Source organism: Mustela nivalis, assembly GCF_964662115.1.
Source record: "Mustela nivalis genome assembly, chromosome: 9".
Taxonomy (NCBI): Eukaryota; Metazoa; Chordata; class Mammalia; order Carnivora; family Mustelidae; genus Mustela; species Mustela nivalis.
This window is the reverse complement of record NC_139028.1, coordinates 105,539,651-105,557,545: the sequence shown is the minus strand read 5'-3', so window position 1 is coordinate 105,557,545 and position 17,895 is coordinate 105,539,651. Positions and strand designations below refer to the sequence as shown.

The window sequence follows — 17,895 nt, the reverse complement described above, 5'->3', positions numbered from 1 at the left end:
TTTGCTCCTGTGTGTCCCTTCTCCTGGATGCTTTCACTCAGCTTCGCTGGGTCAGTCTGTGTTCTCCAAACACACTCTACTGTCAGCTTTATGGTTGTGTTTCAGCTATCTCCTCTGCTCAGGATTCCCCACGCCATGCTTGAGGGTCCATGTCTTAACTCTAATTCACACTGCTCATGTTTTCCTATTCAGGAAGACTTGGCTCCAACATTGGAGAAGTCATTCTGATTTCTGCCCTGTTCTTTTGTTGCTATTCAGCAATATGTTTCCTCCACTTGAAATAACCCTATGTTCTATGTAAGTGCTTCTTCTTATGAACTGTGCTTGTCTTTGTATGTAGTGGGTTGTCTGAGCATGTATTGTTTGGGGACTCTTGGGACTCCTGGAGTTTTTCAGGATAAATCAGGAAAAGTCCCACCATATTGGAAAGAAGGCCTGTAATGAAATTAAAAAAAAAAAAATCATTTACTCTCATATTTTCTTTTTCCAAGGTATCACAATATTTTATTGGTAAAATTAGATGACATTGTATGAAAAACTGACAAATAAAATATAACAAACTAAATTACTTATCAATTTGTTGGTAGATTCAGGCCATCTATATAGGAATTTATTTTTTTAAGGATTTTATTTATTTATTTTTTTAGATAGAGAGAGGGAAGGGGAGAACACAAGCAGAGGGAGCAACAGGCAGAAGCAGGTTACATGCTGAGCAAGAAGCCTGATGCAGGATTAATCCTCAGGACGCTGGGATCATGACCTGAGCTGAAGGCAGATGCTTAACAAGCTGAGCCACAGGTGTCCCACTCTATCTAGGAATTTATTGCTAATTTAAAATCTCATTTTTAATTAAAGGAATACCTCTTATCTGATAAGAAATCTGTTACACCGTTTCTTTCTTTATGCCCCAGAGCTATCAGAAAACACTAGGCTGGGGGGGGAGGAGTCAAGATGGCGGAGAAGTAGCAAGCTGAGACTGCTTCAGCTAGCCGGAGATCAGCTAGATAGCTTATCTAAAGATTGCAAACACCTGAAAATCCATCGGCAGACCGAAGAGAAGAAGAAGAGCAATTCTGGAAACAGAAAAACAACCACTTTCTGAAAGGTAGGACCGGCGGAGAAGTGAATCCAAAGCGACGGGAAGATAGACCCCGGGGGGAGGGGCCGGCTCCCGGCAAGCGGCGGAGCAACCGCGCACAAAATCAGGACTTTTAAAAGTCTGTTCCGCTGAGGGACATCAGTCCAGAGGCTAAACCGGGGCGAAGCCCACGCGGGGTCAGCGTGGCCTCAGGTCCCGCAGGGTCACAGAAGGATCGGGGGTGTCTGAGTGTCGCAGAGCTTGCGGGTATTGGAATGGGAAAGCCGGCTACAGAAACAGAGCCGACAGTAAGCTCACAGCTCGGTGTTACCTTGAACCGATCGCAGGCTCGGTGAGCTCGGAGCGCGGCCAGAGGTCAGGCAGACGGGAGTAACTGGGCGCTGTTCTCTGAGGGCGCACTGAGGAGTGGGGCCCTGGGCTCTCGGCTACTCCGGGCCGGAGACCAGGAGGCCGCCATTTGTGTTCCCGTCCTCCGGAACTCTACGGAAAGCGCTCAGGGAACAAAAGCTCCTGAAAGCAAACCCGAGCGGATTACTCACCCCGGCCCCGGGTAAGGGCGGTGTAATTCCGCCTGGGGCAAAGACACTTGAGAATCACTACAACAGGCCCCTCCCCCAGAAGATCAACAAGAAATCCAGCCGAGACCAAGTTCACCTACCAAGGAGTGCGGTTTCAATACCAAGGAGAGCAGCAGAATTCCAGAGGAGGAGAAAGCCAAGCACGGAACTCATGGCTTTTTTCCTGTGACTTTTTTTTAGTCTTGCAGTTAATTTAATTTTTTCTTTTTCATTTTTTTTTTCTTTTTTTCTTTTTCTTCTCGCCTTCGGGTAAATTTTTTTTTTTTTTTAACTGTTACCTTTTTCTTTTTTAACGATTTTTTACTAGTTTATCTAATATATATATTTTTTCTTTTTTACATTTTTCTCAGGTGTTTTCTTTTTTTAAAAAAATTTTTTTTTCTTTTCTTTTTTTTTCTTTCTTCCTTTTTGAACCTCTTTTTATCCCCTTTCTCCCCACTCACGATTTTGGATCTCTTCTAATTTAGTTAAAGCATATTTTCCTGGGGTTGTTGCCACCCTTTTAGTATTTTACTTGCCCCTTCATTTACTCTTATCTGGCCAAAATGACAAGACGTAAAAATTCAACGCAAAAAAAAGAACAAGAGGCAGTACCAAAGGCTAGGGACCTAATCAATACAGACATCGGTAATATGTCAGATCTAGAGTTCAGAATGACAATTCTCAAGGTTCTAGCCGGGCTCGAAAAAGGCATGGAAGATATTAGAGAAACCCTCTCGAGAGATATAAAAGCCCTTTCTGGAGAAATAAAAGAACTAAAATCTAACCAAGTTGAAATCAAAAAAGCTATTAATGAGGTGCAATCAAAAATGGAGGCTCTCACTGCTAGGATAAATGAGGCAGAAGAAAGAATTAGTGATATAGAAGACCAAATGACAGAGAATAAAGAAGCTGAGCAAAAGAGGGACAAACAGCTACTGGACCACGAGGGGAGAATTCGAGAATTAAGTGACACCATAAGACGAAACAACATTAGAATAATTGGGATTCCAGAAGAAGAAGAAAGAGAGAGGGGAGCAGAAGGTATACTGGAGAGAATTATTGGGGAGAATTTCCCCAATATGGCAAAGGGAACGAGCATCAAAATTCAGGAGGTTCAGAGAACGCCCCTCAAAATCAATAAGAATAGGCCCACACCCCGTCACCTAATAGTAAAATTTACAAGTCTCAGTGACAAAGAGAAAATCCTGAAAGCAGCCCGGGAAAAGAAGTCTGTAACATACAATGGTAAAAATATTAGATTAGCAGCTGACTTATCCACAGAGACCTGGCAGGCCAGAAAGAGCTGGCATGATATTTTTAGAGCACTAAACGAGAAAAACATGCAGCCCAGAATACTATATCCAGCTAGGCTATCATTGAAAATAGAAGGAGAGATTAAAAGCTTCCAGGACAAACAACAACTGAAAGAATTTGCAAATACCAAACCAGCTCTACAGGAAATATTGAAAGGGGTCCTCTAAGCAAAGAGAGAGCCTACAAGTGGTAGATCAGAAAGGAACAGAGACCATATACAATAACAGTCACCTTACAGGCAATACAATGGCACTAAATTCATATCTCTCAATAGTTACCCTGAATGTGAATGGGCTAAATGCCCCTGTCAAAAGACACAGGGTATCAGAATGGATAAAAAAACAAAACCCATCTATATGTTGCCTCCAAGAAACTCATTTTAAGCCCGAAGACACCTCCAGATTTAAAGTGAGGGGGTGGAAAAGAATTTACCATGCTAATGGACATCAGAAGAAAGCAGGAGTGGCAATCCTTATATCAGATCAATTAGATTTTAAGCCAAAGACTATAATAAGAGATGAGGAAGGACACTATATCATACTCAAAGGGTCTGTCCAACAAGAAGATTTAACAATTTTAAATATCTATGCCCCCAACGTGGGAGCAGCCAACTATATAAACCAATTAATAACAAAATCAAAGAAACACATCAACAACAATACAATAATAGTAGGGGACTTTAACACTCCCCTCACTGAAATGGACAGGTCATCCAAGCAAAAGATCAGCAAGGAAATAAAGGCCTTAAACGACACACTGGACCAGATGGACATCACAGATATATTCAGAATATTTCATCCCAAAGCAACAGAATACACATTCTTCTCTAGTGCACATGGAACATTCTCCAGAATAGATCACATCCTTGGTCCTAAATCAGGACTCAACCGGTATCAAAAGATTGGGATCATTCCCTGCATATTTTCAGACCACAATGCTCTAAAGCTAGAACTCAACCACAAAAGGAAGTTTGGAAAGAACCCAAATACATGGAGACTAAACAGTATCCTTCTAAAGAATGAATGGGTCAACCGGGAAATTAAAGAAGAATTGAAAAAAATCATGGAAACAAATGATAATGAAAATACAACAGTTCAAAATCTGTGGGACACAATAAAGGCAGTCCTGAGAGGAAAATATATAGCGGTACAAGCCTTTCTCAAGAAACAAGAAAGGTCTCAGGTACACAACCTAACCCTACACCTAAAGGAGCTGGAGAAAGAACAAGAAAGAAACCCTAAGCCCAGCAGGAGAAGAGAAATCATAAAGATCAGAGCAGAAATCAATGAAATAGAAACCAAAAAAACAATAGAAAAAATCAACGAAAGTAGGAGCTGGTTCTTTGAAAGAATTAATAAAATTGATAAACCCCTGGCCCGACTTATCAAAAAGAAAAGAGAAAGGACCCAAATAAATAAAATCATGAATGAAAGAGGAGAGATCACAACTAACACCAAAGAAATACAAACTATTATAAGAACATACTATGAGCAACTCTACGGCAATAAATTTGACAATCTGGAAGAAATGGATGCATTCCTAGAAACATATAAACTACCACAACTGAACCAGGAAGAAATAGAAAGCCTGAACAGACCCATAACCAGTAAGGAGATTGAAACAGTCATTAAAAATCTCCAAACAAACAAAAGCCCAGGGCCAGACGGCTTCCCGGGGGAATTCTACCAAACATTTAAAGAAGAACTAATTCCTATTCTCCTGAAACTGTTCCAAAAAATAGAAATGGAAGGAAAACTTCCAAACTCATTTTATGAGGCCAGCATCACCTTGATCCCAAAACCAGACAAGGATCCCACCAAAAAAGAGAGCTATAGACCGATATCCTTGATGAACACAGATGCGAAAATACTCAACAAAATACTAGCCAATAGGATTCAACAGTACATTAAAAAGATTATTCACCACGACCAAGTGGGATTTATTCCAGGGCTGCAAGGTTGGTTCAACATCCGCAAATCAGTCAATGTGATACAACACATCAATAAAAGAAAGAACAAGAACCATATGATACTTTCAATAGATGCTGAAAAAGCATTTGACAAAGTACAGCATCCCTTCCTGATCAAAACTCTTCAAAGTGTAGGGATAGAGGGCACATACCTCAATATCATCAAAGCCATCTATGAAAAACCCACCGCAAATATCATTCTCAATGGAGAAAAACTGAAAGCTTTTCCACTAAGGTCAGGAACACGGCAGGGATGTCCATTATCACCACTGCTATTCAACATAGTACTAGAGGTCCTAGCCTCAGCAATCAGACAACAAAAGGAAATTAAAGGCATCCAAATCGGCAAAGAAGAAGTCAAATTATCACTCTTCGCAGATGATATGATACTATATGTGGAAAACCCAAAAGACTCCACTCCAAAACTGCTAGAACTTATACAGGAATTCAGTAAAGTGTCAGGATATAAAATCAATGCACAGAAATCAGTTGCATTTCTCTACACCAACAGCAAGACAGAAGAAAGAGATATTAAGGAGTCAATCCCATTTACAATTGCATCCAAAACCATAAGATACCTAGGAATAAACCTAACCAAAGAGACACAGAATCTATACTCAGAAAACTATAAAGTACTCATGAAAGAAATTGAGGAAGACACAAAGAAATGGAAAAATGTTCCATGCTCCTGGATTGGAAGAATAAATATTGTGAAAATGTCTATGCTACCTAAAGCAATCTACACATTTAATGCAATTCCTATCAAAGTACCATCCATCTTTTTCAAAGAAATGGAACAAATAATGCTAAAATTTATATGGAACCAGAAAAGACCTCGAATAGCCAAAGGGATATTGAAAAAGAAAGCCAACGTTGGTGGCATCACAATTCCGGACTTCAAGCTCTATTACAAAGCTGTCATCATCAAGACAGCATGGTACTGGCACAAAAACAGACACATAGATCAATGGAACAGAATAGAGAGCCCAGAAATAGACCCTCAAATCTATGGTCAACTCATCTTCGACAAAGCAGGAAAGAATGTCCAATGGAAAAAAGACAGCCTCTTCAATAAATGGTGCTGGGAAAATTGGACAGCCACATGCAGAAAAATGAAATTGGACCATTTCCTTACACCACACACAAAAATAGACTCAAAATGGATGAAGGACCTCAATGTGCGAAAGGAATCCATCAAAATCCTTGAGGAGAACACAGGCAACAACCTCTTCGACCTCTGCCGCAGCAACATCTTCCTAGGAACAACGCAAAAGGCAAGGGAAGCAAGGGAAAAAATGAACTATTGGGATTTCATCAAGATCAAAAGCTTTTGCACAGCAAAGGAAACAGTTAACAAAATCAAAAGACAACTGACAGAATGGGAGAAGATATTTGCAAACGACATATCAGATAAAGGACTAGTGTCCAGAATCTATAAAGAACTTAGCAAACTCAACACCCAAAGAACAAATAATCCAATCAAGAAATGGGCAGAGGACATGAACAGACATTTCTGCAAAGAAGACATCCAGATGGCCAACAGACACATGAAAAAGTGCTCCATATCACTCGGCATCAGGGAAATACAAATCAAAACCACAATGAGATATCACCTCACACCAGTCAGAATGGCTAAAATCAACAAGTCAGGAAATGACAGATGCTGGCGAGGATGTGGAGAAAGGGGAACCCTCCTACACTGTTGGTGGGAATGCAAGCTGGTGCAGCCACTCTGGAAAACAGCATGGAGGTTCCTCAGAATGTTGAAAATAGAACTGCCCTATGACCCAGCAATTGCACTATTGGGTATTTACCCTAAAGATACAAATGTAGTGATCCAAAGGGGCACATGCACCCGAATGTTTATAGCAGCAATGTCCACAATAGCCAAACTATGGAAAGAACCTAGATGTCCATCCACAGATGAATGGATCAAGAAGATGTGGTATATATACACAATGGAATACTATGCAGCCATCAAAAGAAATGAAATCTTGCCATTTGCGACAACATGGATGGAACTAGAGCGTATCATGCTTAGCGAAATAAGTCAAGCAGAGAAAGACAACTATCATATGATCTCCCTGATATGAGGAAGTGGTGATGCAACATGGAGGCTTAAGTGGGTAGGAGAAGAATAAATGAAACAAGATGGGATTGGGAGGGAGACAAACCATAAGTGACTCTTAATCTCACAAAACAAACTGAGGGTTGCTGGGGGGAGGGGGTTTGGGAGAAGGGGGTGGGATTATGGACATTGCGGAGGGTATGTGCTTTGGTGAGTGCTGTGAAGTGTGTAAACCTGGTGATTCACACACCTGTACCCCTGGGGATAAAAATATATGTTTATAAAAAAAAAAAAAAAAAAAAAAAAAAAGGACCAATACCCAACTTTTGTAGCAACATGGACGGGACTGGAAGAGATTATTATGCTGAGTGAAATAAGTCAAGCAGAGAGAGTCAATTATCATATGGTTTCACTTATTTGTGGAGCATAACAAATAGCATGGAGGACATGGGGAGTTAGAGAGGAGAAGGGAGTTGGGGGAAATTGGAAGGGGAGGTGAACCATGAGAGACTATGGACTCTGAAAAACAATCTGAGGGTTTTAAAGGGGTGGGGGGTGGGAGGTTGGGGTACTAGGTGGTGGGTATTATAAAGGGCACGAATTGCATGGAGCACTGGGTGTGGTGAAAAATAATGAATACTGTTATGCTGAAAATAAAAAATAAATTAAAAAAAAAAAAATAAGTTGAAAGGGGAACAATATGCCATAATACATATATCAATGTTTTTCATAGAAGTTTAGTATAAAAAATAAACATTTTAAATAATTTAAAAAAAAAAAAAAAAAGAAAACACTAGGCTGGAAGAAGCTTAGATATCTTGCCAGGGGCCTAAAGGGAAGACCAGAGGCCCAAACTAGTTGTGGCTGTAAGAGTTTTAAGTGACTCCCTGCCCCAGCCCCCTCTCCTAATCCTTCAACTGTGCTCAACCTTATATTGGTCCGCAGGCATCCATTGTGAGGGCTGATTCAGATATGGACCCTAAATCATCCACCAAGAGATATTAGTAAAATCAAAATGCTCTCAAGAAGTTGATGATTTGGGACGCCTGGGTGGCTCAGTTGGTTAAGCAGCTGCCTTCGGCTCAGGTCATGATCCCAGCGTCCTGGGATCGAGTCCCACGTCGGGCTCCTTGCTTGGCAGGGAGCCTGCTTCTCCCTCTGCCTCTGCCTGCTATTCTGTCTGCCTGTGCTCTCTCTCCACCCTCCCCCCCTGATAAATAAATAAAAATCTTAAAAAAAAAAAAAGAAGTTGATGATTTAGGTACAGAGTGAAGACTGAAGTATTTAGAATTGATTGCTTTGAAATATCTACTTTATGTGACACCATAATCATGGGGGTCTCTGGTGATGATGAGAAAATCAGAAGAGATGAAATCAACCCTCAGGATGGGCTGTCAGAGCAGAATGGAAGGCCTGTCTTCAACTCTGGACCTCCTCATTTCTGTGTAGGTCATATAATGGAGACTCCATGGTTAGAGTAAGTTCTCACATGCAGGTAATTCTGAGGGGATATGGTGTGCCAGGTGCATTATGGTGGCCAGGAACTTAAGGTCTCAGTTAGGAAGTCAGGAACTTAAGGTCTCAGTTAGGAAGTCTTGATTAGTACCAGCTAGCTGTGTGATTTTGAGCATAGCTGACATGCATTCCTAGTTGAATTCTTGGTGTATGGTAAATATCCTATAAGTGATTGAAACAGTTATCTCTGTTTTAGGATTTTAGAATTTAAGGATTTTGTTTGGAGGTGTTAAATAGTATGGCCAGTAAGAGGTTGTATCCAGGCTCTCTGAGTGTGCAGTTTCATGTTTTTAAAAACTATGTTCCTTACCTGTCTATTAACAGCAACAAAAGTTCTATTCTTATTCATTAAGCTGGAAAATGAAACACTGATGCTTCTTGCTTCTCCTTCCAGCTGGGGCTACTCACTAATGAGAGAGAGAGGTAGCAATGTTGGTGATTTTAGTATACACTTAACTATTGGCTTGACCAGAACTTGTTTCCTTAGGAGCAAGTGTGTCCTCTCACTTTGCTTTTTCCTTTGAAGGAAGGAAAAACCTTGGAAGCTTTTGAATGGCCTGCCTCTATTTACTAAACAGCCTGAAGATTGGCCATTCGTCTCTTTTTGTGTGTGCAAGGTTTTCTGATTGGATTCTCAAGCACTGTTAACATATTATGCTACTCAAACTCTTCTATGTTTTGCTTTCAGGAATATTATTTAGTCCTATCCATCCTATATCAAAAATTGTATGATAAATTGTGAGATAACATATGTATAATGCTTTTGCTGTTCCTTTTACATAGCATAAGTTTTACTGAAACATTGTTCTTTTCTTCTGAGAAGGTTTCCTCACTGTTTTAAGACTTCCTTCAGAGCTCCTTCTTTGCTCATAATTCTTTGTTGAGCCGCTTCTTGTGCATCATGCAAATATGCTTTCCTCAGGCTCTTCCTTCAATTCATCCAAATAAGCAAGCTATAATTGAATTTAGTTCTGAGTCCAACTAGAGAGGTTTCACACCATAACTAACAGGACAGTTAAAAATAGGTTCTGGTCCCTTGTGACTCCTGGATTGCTTAACCTTTCCATTTTGCTGAGATTCTTTCTCATGTGTCCCATCCAACCGGGTACTTGTTAGAAGAAGTCTGGCTTTAGAGTTTTTGGTTTTTGACTCTAAAATAACTCTATAATAATATCATTTGAAGTGCACCTATGATCATTTTCCCTAATTGAGCTTAATTTTGTCATTGACTTTTTAAAATTTATTACAAACAGGGTCTTGTGCTTTGCCTGTGAGCCATATGCTCATGCAATATTCTACTTCCCAAGACCAGGTATGAATCCATAACTAATGATGTTTTATCTACATCTAAGTCACAATGACTTGGAGTTATCCATGCAGTTTTATGGTACTGCAAATAAATATCTAGAAGTAGAATTACTAGAGAAAAGGTCACTAAATATTTTATTTATTTATTTATTTATTTATTTATTTAAGAGAGAGAGAGAGAGAATGGATAGATGGAGGGGAACAGACGGAAAGGGAGAGAAGGAGACTCTATGCAGAGCAGAGCATGATATGGGTTCAGTTCCATGATCCTGAGATCATGACCTGAGCTGAAACTAAGAGTAAGATGCTCAACTAACTGTCCTATCCATGTACCCCTAGAAAATAGGTTATAACTCGCTTGAGTAGATATCATCAACCTGGATTTCAAGTTTTTATACAAGGGAACACTAGTTTTTAGCAATGTATGGGATCCATTCCTCATATTGGTAATTTGTGGGGTTTCTCTCTCTCTTTTCTCTTGATTGATCTTGATGACGTTTTCTGAGTTTTATTAATTCTTTTGGATAATTAACCTTAAGCTTTTCTTTTTCTCCATTCAAGAGGCCAGTTATGTCAGTTATTTTTTTACTTAATTTATTATATCATTGTCTATATTTTGTTTGCATTTTTTCATTTTATTTTTTTCAGTGTTCCAAAATTCATTGTTTGTGCACCATACCCAGTGCTCCTGCAATACGTGCCCTCCATAATACTACCACCTGGCTCCCCCAACTCCACCACCTCCTCCCCTCCAAAACCCTCAGTTTGTGTCTCAGAGTCCACAGTCTCTCATGGTTTGTCCCCCCACTCTGATTTCTCTCAAATCACTTTTGAGATACCACCTTACACCGGTTAGAATGGCCAAAATTAACAAGACAGGAAACAACATATGTTGGAGGGGATGTGGAGAAAGGGGAAACCTCTTACACTGTTGGTGGGAATGCAAGTTGGTGCAGCCACTTTGAAGAACAGTGTGGAGATTCCTTAAGAAATTAAAAATAGAGCTTCCCTATGACCCTGAAATTGCACTACTGGGTATTTACCCCAAAGATATGGATGTAGTGAAAAGAAGGGCCATCTGTACCCCAGTGTTCATAGCAGCATGACCACAATGGCCAAACTGTGGAAAGAACTAAGATGCCCTCCAGTGGATGAATGGATAAGGAAGATATGGTCTGTATATACAATGGAGTATTATGCCTCCATCAGAAAGAATGAATCAACATGGACAGGACTGGTTTCATTTTGTTTCTATTTTAATTTAGTTTTAGTTTCTGGATGTTGATGCCTTATATGCTTAAAACTCATTGATTACTGCACATAGCTGCTTTTAATAATAGAAGTTATATCACTACACATTCTACAGATTTTTAAAATAAAAATAAAAGATAGAGTGTTCATATTAGGGCCAATAAATCCAACACTTTAGACTGAATGAAAAATTCTTCAAATGATATAAATTACCCAAGCTCCTGAAATTTTAAGATACATATTCTCAACGGCAATTTATGGCATCTTAAAGTGATTTAGTTTATTGCCTTGTCCTCATATCCCTTGTGCAGCTAGATTTGGTGTGAATTCTACCCAACAACAGAGAAAATTTTTTTCTATTCTACACAAATGCTCACAAAAATAAAACAGAAGTGAACACATCTAAAAAGTACTAAAAAGTACTTTGGTACTAAAAAGTACCAAAGAAACCATTTCTTTGGTACTTTTAAATTATGTTAGGTTTTCTAACATTCCCTAGAAATTTCTTTACAGACAATTGTGCCTTGGTGAAAACTGCTGGTTCTACCAAACTCTTATTCAATATGAGAGACTTTCTTTTTTTATGTGAGTTTAGCATGGTTGTGCCATACAAGATCAATATATAATATCAGTTGCATACTTTGTACTGGAAACTACAAAACAGAAAGTGGATTTTACAATTCCATTTCCAATAGCATCAAATACACAATATACTTAAGGAAAAATATGACAAGATAGGGGCAAGGCATACACTGAAAATGTTATAAAAACTCTGTTGAGAATATATGAAGAACTTAGTAAATAGAAACAAATATTGTGCTTTTGGGCCAGATAACTCAATACTCTTTGGATGTGAATTGTCCCCAAATATGTTTTAGATTCAGGCAATTCCATAAAAATATGAATGGGGACAAGTTTATTATTTTCCAAAGTGATCTAAAATGTATACAGCAATGTAAAGAAACTCCATTAGGTCACACAACTTTAAAAAGAACAAGAACTTACATTATCTCATTTCAAGGTCTATTATAAAGCTGCTGTATTCAAAACAGTGTGTTGTTCTCATGCAGCTGGACAAGCAGATCAATGGGCCAGCCTAGAGAGTCAGAAACAGACTGCGTGCATTGGTCAACTAATTCTCAACAGGGGTCTGTAGGCTATTTAGTGAAGAAAACATTGTCTTCACAACAAAGGGCGGTAGAAGGGTTACACATTGGTATGAACCAACAGCAACACCACAAAAACCCATTCATCACAACTTGTACAAATTCAATCCCAAATGGAACATAGACCAATATGTAAAAAAGGAAATGCATAATCCATTTAGAATAAAACAAGACAATATCTTTGTGACCTTGGATTAGAAAAATAATTTTAAACATAATAACAATGGTGTGGCCCATATTAAAAGAAAAGATAAAATGCACTTCATTAAAATTAAAACGTTTTCAGCAGAACATGTTTATGTTGAGGAACAAAGTCAAGATTTGAAGATGTTGATGGGACACCTGTATATGTCTCTAAGCGGAGTCCTAGAGTGTCTGTCAGGATACACAAGATATGACTGGCTCTCTTCTCTGTGGGTTAATACAGGCTAGATTGGGTAAAGCTTGGTCAACATTGGGTATGGTATTGAAATGGACAAACTGTAAAATCATCAAGCTTTGATATCCTCTGTGTCAAAGGGCTATGTAGGGGAGGAAAGATTTTCCCTTTTTCCTTTTTCTGTTCTTTGGCTCACCTAACAAATTGACATAAGACAGGTTAACAGAAGGAAAAACAAACAAACAAACAAAAAACCTTCAATTTCATATGTATGGGAACCCCAAAGAAATGTAACTCCCTGATAATCAGGCAACTGAAGTGTATATTCGCTCCTGAGCTAAAGAGAAGGGGTTAGGGATTCTATGGGTGCAACAGGGAATTTGAACAAGCAAGCCCTGCAGAGACCCCCACAGTTGACCATGCCCACCCCACACTCTGTAGTTTTCTCTGGTGGTACCTCTTTCTTGAACAAGGCCTTCAATCCCAATTTTTTAGACAGTTAGTGGGAAAGATAAAAACTCTTCTTGAATCCATTGGTCTGATTGTTTTCAGCTCAGAACAATCCACATGTTAAAGTCGCACGTGGGACAGCCTGCCCTGAACCCCATCAGTTAGAATCCTTCATTTACTCAAGGGATACTAAATGCTCAAAGCCTGGAATCAAGCTTTAAATTTAGAAATATACATTTTCTTGCTTAATGGCTACTTTTTATAGAGTCAAATTTAAATTTTATTTATTTATCTTATTTATATGTTCAAGTAGCCAACATATATTAAATCATTATTTTTGGTGTCGTTTTCAAAGCGTGATTAGTTGCTTATAACACCCTGTGCTCATCACATCAGCTGACCTCCTTAATACCCATCACCCAGTTACCTCATGACCCATCCCATCCTCATCTCTTCAGTAACACCTATTTGAGCTGGTTATTTAACTCCTGGAAACTCCTGTGTTCTTACGTCCACAATCGAGGAAATAATACTTATAGCAAAATATGTATTCTTGTTAAATAATTTAATGAATTTAATTAAGATTTTATGTATTTATCTAAGAGAAGGAAAGAACGAGTGGAGCAGAGGGCATAGGGAGAGGGAGAAGGAGCCTCACTGCTATTTTGGAGTTTGATCCTAGGACCCTAAGATCATCCAAGGACCCTGAGATCAGAGATCTGACCCAAGCCAAAGTGAGATGTTTAACTGATTGAGGCACCCACGTTTCCACTTTTCTCTGAATTTTTTTTCATCTGCTTTACTTTTCTTAACTCCCAAATTCACACAGAAAGAATGTTTATTATTTCATCATTCCTTTTCTTTTTCCCCTATCCCCCAAACATCCATCCCAACAATGCTTGTCCCAAACTATGGTTAGTTTTGCAATAGTTCTCATATTGCACGTCATTGGTTGTATTGACTTATTGACTCTACACACATCACATCTTGGTACTGGGGCATACTTGGATTATAAATGCTTGTGTGTCGCTCTCTTGGTTCTATCTCACCTCACATTTTCCTGATAGCTAACCAAACACTATTACAGACTGCACTGGTTTTCCTCTCATTCTTCAGAAAGCTGGATGAATCTACAGAACAGTGAAAATATCCTGAACCACTCTGACCGTGACCTTTTTGGGTCTCTAAAGAAATAAATAGTTCCTGAGGCAAACTAATCCAAGATAGAAAGCAACACCCTAAGCAACCAGAGACATCACTCTGGACAGTGGTTTAGCAACATTTGGCCAGGATCTCTCTAGAAATGCCTTTGGGAATGTAATTATCTACAGCTTTCAAAGAATTACTAATTTCTGTGTTGTCACCTAAGTTTATATTCCGTTGATCCCAACCAAATTCTCTTCAGGAATAGGCAGGATCTCAGCGATTTCTAGAACCTAAATACTCTTGTTACCTTTTGCAGGAATTAAGAAATACTTTTATTTATTTTTATTTTTAGTGAGCTAGCATTCAGACCTTAAGTCAGCATTTGAAATTCCTAGCTTACATTCCTGAGGCATAACAATGCCTTTCTTCATCTCTGGTAGGTTTAGTAAATATTTGAAGTCCACTTCCTTGTAGACCTGTAGAAGGTGTAAGTCACACTGAGATTTCCAAACCATTTATAAAGAATTAATATGGAAGCATGTGAATTACTGACTTATAATTCTCTTCATTTTATTCCAGATTTTGATGCTGGGGATGATTTGGCACAGTGAGTATCTGAGGGATGGAATTCTACCTGATGTAGCATAAAACTAACCTGACAAACACTCGGATATTATGCTTAGTGAATTATCCTTGTCACCTACTTTGGGAAGGGTCCCACCAAGCATGAGCTTGACTAATTTTATGGTCTTATTCTATATAACTTAATCTAAATACTATAAATTCTTTTGCAATATATGGTAATTCCATTCCTATAAAAATGTTTTACAGGGGCACCTGGGTGGCTCAGTGGGTTAAAGCCTCTGCCTTTGGCTTGGGTCATGATTGGGATCGAGCCCCGCATCAGGCTCTCTGTTCAGCGAGGAGCCTGCTTCCTCCTCTCTCTCTCCCTGCCTCTCTGCCTACTTGTAGATCTCTGTCTGTCAAATAAATAAATAAAATCTTTAAAAAAATGTTTTACATGTGTTAGTTTTAATCATTATTTGTAAGCAAATTTCCAGTTAATAGCAATAAAATTTAAGCATTTTCTAGTTGGCAGTGAATTTCATTGGGCCCCATTCCTGTACTTATGCACAAACCTCCATGTTACTGTTAAAAAATAGCCCTTTTTCTGCTATTCAATATGTACAAAAATGAATAATTTCCTGTATTTCAGAGTAGTTGCCATTGTAGAATAGATTAGTTTCATCTGAGTCAACTAAGATAAGTTTATAACATGCTATTCTGTTATACTAAGAGATATTGCAAACGTGTGGTAGAAATTTATATATATATATATATATATATATATATATTTGAGAGAGAGAGAGAGAGTGTGTGGGGAAAGGCACAGGGAAAGGGTGAAGCAGACCTCTGCTGCGTAGAGAGTAGGATGCAGGGCTTGATTCCAGCACCCTGAGATCCTAACCTGAGCACAGGGCAGCCACTTAACTGACTGAGTCACCCAGGCACCCATGATGGAAGCTTTGATTTTTTTTTTTTAAGATTTTATTTATTTTTTTACAGAGATCATGGGTAGGCAGAGAAGCAGGCAGAGAGAAAGGGAGGAAGCAGGCTTCCTGCTGAGCAGACAGCCTGATGTGGGGCTCGATCCCAGGACCCTGGGATCATGACCTGAGCCTAAGGCAGAGACCCAACCCATGCGCCACCCAGGTGTCCCCTCCCTTTTTTTTTTAAAGATTTTATTTATTTTTTTGACGGACAGAGATCACAAGTAGGCAGAGAGGAAGCTTTGATTTAAACATAAGATCCTCTATTCTTATACTGGTAGTTCAACCAAAAGTTCACTTTTTATTTATTTTTATCAAGGAAGTAATAATTTGGGAATATTTTTATAGTGATAAGATATATATATATATATGTATATACATATATATATATATATAATCACTCTAAGGATTAGGGGTAAGCATTCCCTAAGAGAATCAACCGGCCATGCAACTCACCTAAATGTTTTCCTCAATATTTGTTGAAACTGAAGTTTACCTGATCACTTATGAAATGCATGCTATGAATTTTTTTTTCTTTAATTGCCACTGGCCTTGGTTGTGTGTGGGTGCATGACACTTTCTGTAGTTCTAAACTAATCCACTTTGAACCACACCTGTTTATGGGATGTTTCATATTACCTCATGTATTCCTCATTAAAATTCTGAATTTCATAATGATTTCTTCATTGTAAAAGGAGTAAAATGAAGTTTAGAGAGATGAAGGATTTCACTCAAGGACTGTACTGGTCGGTTTCCTTAAAACTCCTCAATGTTTCTACCTCTTCCTGTGTTGTGCTCTTCTAACCACTGGTTCAGTGGTTGCCTGATGTTCTTTATGTGTCAACTGTGACTTCAGTTTCTACCTAAGAGAGGTCCATAATATCTCTGCCTTCAAAGGGTTATTTCTCTGACAGTAATTCTCCTCCCTTTTCCATTTTACATCTGGTCTCTGCAACGATCATGTGTAATGACCCTCAGGTTACAGGGGTGAGATAAATGGGAAACACTATTGTGGATTCAATCCCAATCATAGTCTAGAAACAAGGAAGAATCCTGATTTAAACAATTTACATGTTGGGAAAACTGAAGGAAAATTATTTAAAGTGTTTTAGAATGAGAAAAGTCCAGACACATTAATGTTCAATAGTCCATATAACTTTATTTCCATAAATACTCAGGAAGACAGACTGGGTGTCTAGTCACCGATCATCTTGCATCTTCTTTTCTATTCAGTTATGGATTCAGGATAGGTTTCCCATGCCTTCCTCCTGACAACCATCACCATACCCCTCAGCTCTTCTCCATAAAATTAGTCCCAAATTGAGGGGAAATGAGGATTTCTGTCTCCCAACATTCACAGAGTATTACTTCCCCAACCTGAGAAAAGACTAGATTCTCTTGATCTGAGTTTCTTCTTTTTAAAATCAGAGATTTGGATTAGTCAGGTGAGTTCTGCTTTTAAATTGTTTGCCGACTTCTTATATAGTAATTCTTCTTAAACCAAATTGTTTCAGGTAAAATATTGTATTTGAAAAACTAACATTATTTCTAGCTTGTTAACCAAGAATCAGCATCACTTGCAATAAAAAGAAAACAGGTCAATGAATTCTACCTCCTTAAAACTTTCTAGTACTCTCTAAGTAAGGTTAACTTCTGAATACTCTGTAACTCATCATTGTCAAAAAAAAAAAAAAAAAAAAGTAGGAACACACTAAAAAATCACTCCTTTGTGAAGTTAGAATTTGAATAAAATTTAAAGCAGAATTGTTATCCTACAGTATGGACCATTTTCTAAATGACTCTCTCTTAACTCTCTCTCTCTCTATATATATATAGATGGATAGTGTGCATGTGTGTGTGTGTGTGTGTGTGTGTATACATAAATAGAGAGAGATATATCCTACATGTATGTGTATACTTGTATGTATTTACATACAATAGTCTCTGGGACTTTAATACATATATATTAATTTTCAGTAGATCTGATGGTTTCTATATAACTTGGTATTAAAGCATTTTGTGTGTGTGTGTGTGTGTGTGTGTGTGTGTGTGTGTGTGTGTTTAAATAGACATCTGGAAACTTAGATATGACTGTCCCAGCAGGTCCAGAGAAATGTGGG

The 17,895-nt window shown here is 38.5% G+C and overlaps 1 long non-coding RNA gene across 1 annotated transcript in view; it reads right to left on the bottom strand.

The window, feature by feature from the left end:
- Window positions 1–17,895, bottom strand: part of LOC309873033 — a 697,683-nt gene that overhangs the window by 121,105 nt on the left and 558,683 nt on the right. The window lies entirely within an intron of this gene.